This window comes from Oncorhynchus masou, chromosome 5 (assembly GCF_036934945.1).
Source record: "Oncorhynchus masou masou isolate Uvic2021 chromosome 5, UVic_Omas_1.1, whole genome shotgun sequence".
Taxonomy (NCBI): Eukaryota; Metazoa; Chordata; class Actinopteri; order Salmoniformes; family Salmonidae; genus Oncorhynchus; species Oncorhynchus masou.
In genome coordinates, this window is record NC_088216.1 from 63,268,051 (window position 1) to 63,274,830 (window position 6,780).

Consider the following 6,780-nt stretch of genomic DNA (forward strand, 5'->3'; position numbering starts at 1 on the left):
CCTGAGCAGGAGGTGGAGTTCACTGGCTGGTACTATTGCTGTTGTCTCAGGAAGCAAACTGTCAGGTCCAGGATGTCAGCTTTCTCCAGCTTGGATTGGACTGCTGATTGAGGATCTCTGGTCCCAGGAGAGACTTGAGGTGCTCAATGCTGCTGTTGATACGATCTCTGCGCAACTTCTCCACCACAGGCTTTCTTAGCTACAAGAAGAGAAGGAGGGTCATTAATAACCTTATTCTGGTATATGACATTAATGAAACACATTTTTAAAAATCTAATAAAATTAAATTCCTTGAATTTGAATCTCAATTTACCTTGTTGGTCAGAGTCAGGTGCTCCTTAGAGTAGATCATTGCTGAAGTGATTTAAGGTGTCGTGTCTGGATCTCTGTGTTGTAGAGGTCTTTGTGTAGAGGTAATCTGATTTCAACTGGCTTCATCTCTCCTATATATAGTCCCAAATCTGCATATGAATGTTTAGGTTTTGGGCTTGTTTGAGATTCTCACAGTCTGTAGCCAATGGGTAAGCTTGGGAAGACAATGAGGAATGTGGAGCTTCCACATGCTCAGTGTTCTTATTACTGGGGGACAATGGTCACATCTCAGGGGAACAGGTGGAGGGGTGGACGGTGATGGAGAGTGACTCACAGAGTGGTGACCCCCAGATCTGCTGCCTGATGTTGGGATCAATGACACTGACAGAGCACACGCTCAGCATCACAACTTCCCAAAAATAATTAAAACACCACATTATAAAATACTGGTACTCATAATATTGTAGCTTTCACTGAAAGATGTTTGACGCAGTGACATTGTACTGATCAGATTGGAGGCCATTCAGAACTCAGGTTTCCCAGAAGCCCCAGGCAGCACACTTCCCTCCTGTGAGCTCAAAAGCACAGCTGGCTCTCTGCACAACACTGAGCATGCCCCAGTCACACGCTCTCCTCTCTCTGGAGCTGGGAGCCACAGGGACACACGGCTTCTCCGACTTCTGTTTGCAGCCTGCTATCCCTGAGACACTGTAGAAGTGTGTCTTCTCTCACAAAGACACACTGGCTGTTCCCATGCAGGGACACAGAGTGGCTTACAGGGCAAACCATCTGGATCAGTTATAATTCACTTCAGAAAGAGACTCTTCCAAATACAAACAGATCAGTCCTTTCTATTTGTACAAATACAACATTTTCAAAATGTGTTTTTTTCTTTAATAACAAACAAACAACCTTGCTGATTAATATGTATTTCAATTTATCATTTATAAATGTTCAAATTTGATATAATTGACACATTAGGATATTGGAATAATTTTGCCTATTTACGTAGTCAAAACCTTCACGTAGCAAAATATTGGACTGAAGTATGTCTGTGCATCTTGGTTAAAGTCATGATTTTGACTTAATGGTTGGCTATCAGTCTAAAGACAGGTAATCCAAGCACCTATGTGCTGCACACTGTCTTTATCATTACTTTTCTCCCATAAAATGGCCATATTATAAATAAAGACGTGTGTTTTGTTTGATGCGTCTATGTGTTGCAATGAACAGAAAGACTTGTGATCCTAACATATTTGTTATATTTGCAATATGATGATTTATATCACTACTCAACATGGGAAAATTATATTTCTGATTACACATGGACACAGACACTTTCCCAGCGACTAACGTGGCCGACCTCTTTGGCATAAAGAACAACATCCCACCTGTCCTGTGAGGAATCAGCTATTATTCCCACTGAGTATTGTCCCACCATCTGATTGGCTGCATAGTGTGAGACAGTGTAGAAGTAGGCACATAAATAGAGAGTGGAGATGCAGAGCTCACTAACAACGACTCACCGAGCATCAACTGGCCCAAGACCCGCGGCAACACTACACAGCAGAGGAGCTACAACAACACAAACTCTCGGGCAAGACCTACCAAGACCATCATCTCTACTTTATTGACGAGTTGCTAACTCAAGACCAATATTTGAAAATGCCAGCTTACATGGACATCGCTCTTCAGGACATCATGAACGTGAAGGATCAGCATATTAGTTAAGATCAGGTTAAATTACACTGAAATACTTTAGGTCATGAGGTATTAAAATGAATATAAACGTTGTGTGAGAGAAGAGGTGTTCATGACTGTCTTGTCTTGTTTTTCAGGTGTAAACTCTCTCTGTTGGAGAGGAAATGCAGCAGTGGTGTGGAGAAACTGAAGATAGCTATTATAGAACATCTCCAGAATAGGATCCCTACATCTCCTATATCTCCTATTTTGGCGAAGACTGTGTCCTCTTTCACTCTGAGTTATTCTAAATGTTCCAGGGACATGCTGTGTCTCTTTCCCACTCCAGAGGACATTGTACCACTCTGCTTCGAACAATGAACTGAGAGAGATGCATGGATGGGGAGATTATAGGTCAGGGGTTACATATTGGGCTGAGACTAGGGTCTGAGACAAAATGATCACTGCAGCGTGAGATACAAACCTGTGGAGCGGGCATGAACTGAGCCTATGGTGAACAGAGCACAGTATACTGTTCATGTGCAAATTCAGCTTGGATATATCAGAGCGCCATATCTACATTGGGAAAATATTCCCACCATGGTGATCGGCTGGCTGTCCCATTTGGACCAGACTGTTAGAGATTGGTCTGGAACCTATTCTGTTGTTTTACATGAAATGTAAAGTTGCAGAATCATTTGAAATGCATTGTATGTATTTATATAAGCAGAGGTTTACTGCCTTACTCTTTCTGTGAAATTATTAACTAAATACCCTGAGATCTGGTTCAAGGTGAAACGCTGCCTCAAATAACGGTAGAAAATAAATTCACATGCATACCTTTATTTCTGTAAAGGAACAGTGCATTGTTGTGCATGAAAATACATAAGGTAAATGTTTATTTTATCTTTATCTTATCCAAAGAGGATTTATATTCTTGTTAATATTGTTCTCTAACTTTGTCAGCTAATTAAACTGCAGACAAAATCCAACATACTTTTCTTTGTCTATTCCTCCTATCTTTGATTTGCAATCGTCTAAAGTAAAAATACTTGAAAGTACTACTTAAGTAGTTTTTTTGGGTGTATCTGTAATTTACTATTTATATTTTTAACTATTTTTACTTTTACTTCAGTACATTCCTAAAGAAAAGTATGTACGTTTTACTCCATACATTTTCCCTGACACCCAAAAGTACTCGTTAAATGTTGAATGCTTAGCAGGACAGGAAAATTGCCTAATTCACACATGTATCAAGAGAACATCCCTGGTCATCCCTACTGCCTCAGATCTGGCAGACTCACTAAAGACATGCTTTGTTTGTAAATTATGTCTGAGTGTTGGAGCATGCTCCTAGCTGTCCATAATTGTAATTTATTTTTTATTTGAAAATGATGCTTTCTGGTTTTCTTTATATAAGGAATTTGAAATTATTTATACTTTTACTTTTGATAATTAAGTATATTTTAGCAATTACATTTATGTTTGATACTTAAGTATACTTAAAACCAAATACTTTTAGACTTTTACTCAAGTAGGATTTTACTTGAGTCATTTTCTATTAAGGTATCTTTACTTTTACTCAAGTATGACAATTGGGTGCTTTTTCCACCACTGGTGATTAGTGTCTGAAATGAATACTGCATTTTACTGGTTTCATTTACCAGCATATTGAAACTCACAAGATTCAGAAGTGCATCTTCTGATTATTTGAATGTACCACGAAAACGTATACACTTCAAAAAAGTCCAAAAGCATCATTATGGTACTTCACATAAAGAAGATATTTACATGCATGGGACTGGTGGTCCTCCATATATTTTACACCAGTTCATTCCTCTAATCCATCAGGGGACGTACACTAGGAGAGAATGGTAGAAAATAGGATTCTTAATTATATTCTATTATGTGCGTCACTTTTAAGTAGGGCACTACTGGAAACCACATGTAGGATAAGCAAGCGTATTTTTTGCGCAACCAGTCTACTGTATCTGTTAAGCACTAACGGTGACATAATTTCCATCAGTACTTATTAATAGTAACAACTGGCATTAATGACTAATTAATTATTAATTATTGCATTATTAATACAACTTTAAATAATTAATTGCATTAGCAGTAATTACTGACCAGCAAATTGACAAGTTAACATAATTCAATTAATAATCACGAGAAGGCAAAATATGAATTTGTTTCCTGCGTGACTAATGACGAAAAAGTCCCCTCGGAGTAGTTTAAAAAAAACTTTTACATTTTATTTTGTCTCTTATCAATGTTTTAATTTGAAATGAATTGCACATCAAACTACCTAATTTCGTCATCTCTTGAACTCAGTCAATTTGAATACTTAGGTAGGCTGAGTTAGTTGGCAAATTTTGAGTTGTGTCTGTCATGTTTGGTTCAGCAGCAGAACACATTAAGTTAAACCGAGTTGGTTTTGTCTCAAGTCGTCTTAATTTAAAAGGCCTAGAAGTCACGGACACTTACTTACATAGGCTACATACAATGTGTCATGAGTGTGCGTGTTGTTGCAGAAAAATAAATAGGCCTTTGAATGTTGACATTTTGGAGACATTTTGGCAGTTGGTATGGTATGATTTTTTTTGTTATGAAATATGAAAGCCGTTTAGGTAAATATACGTAGGCTACTGTACTATATCTGGAAACCAGTTTAATTAGAAAGATTTAGGCATTTCACATTTCAACGGAGTGTAATGAATCAAACAAACATTAATTGTTTTCGATGATTGTTTTTATTCGCATCGACTTGATTTGAAGATTTACATTCATTTTGAAAACATATTTTCAATCTTTAACAATACCTTCTCAGAAGGCGAGGAATGTGATACACTCACATAGCGATACAAACCAGTAGGTCTACACGTTTTAACTCCTCTCACCATCGAGAGGAAGTATTATTCTGTCTAAAATGCTGATATAATTTTCAGGGGAAAGCGATAATGTTCCGTGTAGCTTAGTTGGTGTAGTATGGTGCTTGCAACGCCAGTATTGTGGGTTCGATTCCCACGGGGGACAAGTATAAAGAAGAAAATGTATGCAATCACTACTGTAAGTCGCTCTGGATAACAGCGTCTACATAAATGTAATGACGTCTGATACGGTTTGCATGTTTTGCCATTAAGATATTCCATTTCGATATCAAAACAGTACAAATAGGATTGAACATTGTTCACTCACAATCTTTCCACGAGAAAGACAGTGAACACTATTTCATAAATGATTAAAACGTTCCCACAGGAAACAATACACAGTATATTCACTTCATAAAAATGAAATATAAAACAGATTATGCTATTGATCCTCTTGTAATCAAGAGAGGAAGATTCAAATATTGATATTGTTCAATGCATGTTGTCATTACAAATTAACATAAACTCCTGCAAATGCAGAAAATGTGGATGAACTCCTCTGTAATAAGGACTGGGAAATGTCCTGCATGAGAATGAAGCTCCAGTCTGTAGGACTCTACCAGGGCCTCCAGATGGCGCTGTTGACTGGACCCTTCTCTTTGCTCATGCTGTGCTGGGCTGGGGTGCTCAACTGAGCAGGTCACTCTCCCTCCTGTTCTTATCAGAGGATGGCTGTAGGCTCTGGAAGTGTCTCAGCAGTCTTCTCTGGGACTCTGTCGTCACCTCATCATTGGACAGGAAGTGCACAATCTCTTGGACACACCTGGAGTAACCCTGATTGTCAGGTGCTGAGCAGGAGGAGGAGCTCAATGGTTGATACTGTTGCTGTCGTTTCAGGAAGCTAACTGTCATCTCCAGGATGGTTGCTTTCTCCAGCTTGGAGTCGGGCTGCTGATTGAGGATCTCTGGACCCAGAAGAGACTTGAGCTTCTCAAGGCAGCTGTTGATACGATCTCTGCGTAACTTCTCCACCACTGGCTTTCTTAGCTGCAAGAAGGAGAGTCTTTAATAACATTATTCTAGAATGTATTAGAGGTGAGATAAAATTATGACAAATATTTTCAAGAAACAAGTCATAAAGCCAATTGTAATCTCAGTTTACCTTGTTGGTCAGAGTCAGGTGGTTCTTAGAGTAGATCATAGCTGAAGTGATTGTAGGTGCCATGGCTGGATCTCTGTGCTGTAAAGGCCTCTGTGTAGAAAACATCTGATTTCTACTGGCTTCTTCTCTCCTATATATAGTCCGAAATCTGCATATGAATGTGTGGGTACTGGGCTTGTTGGAGTTTCTCAGTCTGTAGCCAATGGGGGTGCTTGGGTTCTTAATGCTGGTGGGACAATGGTCACATCTCAGGGGAACATGTGGGGGGTGATGGAGAGTGACTCACAGAGCCCTGTGGGAATCTGGTGACCCCCAGATCTACTGCTTAACGTTGGGATAAATGACACAGACAGAGCACACACTCATCATCACAACGTACACATTGGGACTGACAAACATATTCTGCATAAAAATGCACAGTGCTTTCTAATCAAATCAAATGTATTGGTCACATACACGTGTTTAACAGATGTTATTGTGGGTGTAGCGAAATGCTTATGCTTTTAACTCCGACAGTGCAGTAATATCTAACAAGTAATATCTAACAGATTCACAAAATATACCCAAAATACACATACATCTAAGTAAGGAATGGATTAAGAATATATACATATATGTCAGAGTGGTGTCACGAACCGGCTCAAAGCCCGTAACAAAAGGGAGACAACGTGGAGATAAGGAGTAACAAAAGATATATTTATTAACTAAAGCAACTAAGGAAAATATACAATGGTGTGTGTAATCAGTAATCAGTAG

General features: G+C 38.8%; 1 pseudogene; it reads right to left on the bottom strand.

Annotated features, from left to right (window-relative positions):
- Nucleotides 1-5,376: 5,376 nt before the first annotated feature.
- LOC135527700 (transcription factor HES-5-like) lies at nucleotides 5,377-6,087 on the bottom strand (annotated as a pseudogene).
- Nucleotides 6,088-6,780: the final 693 nt, after the last annotated feature.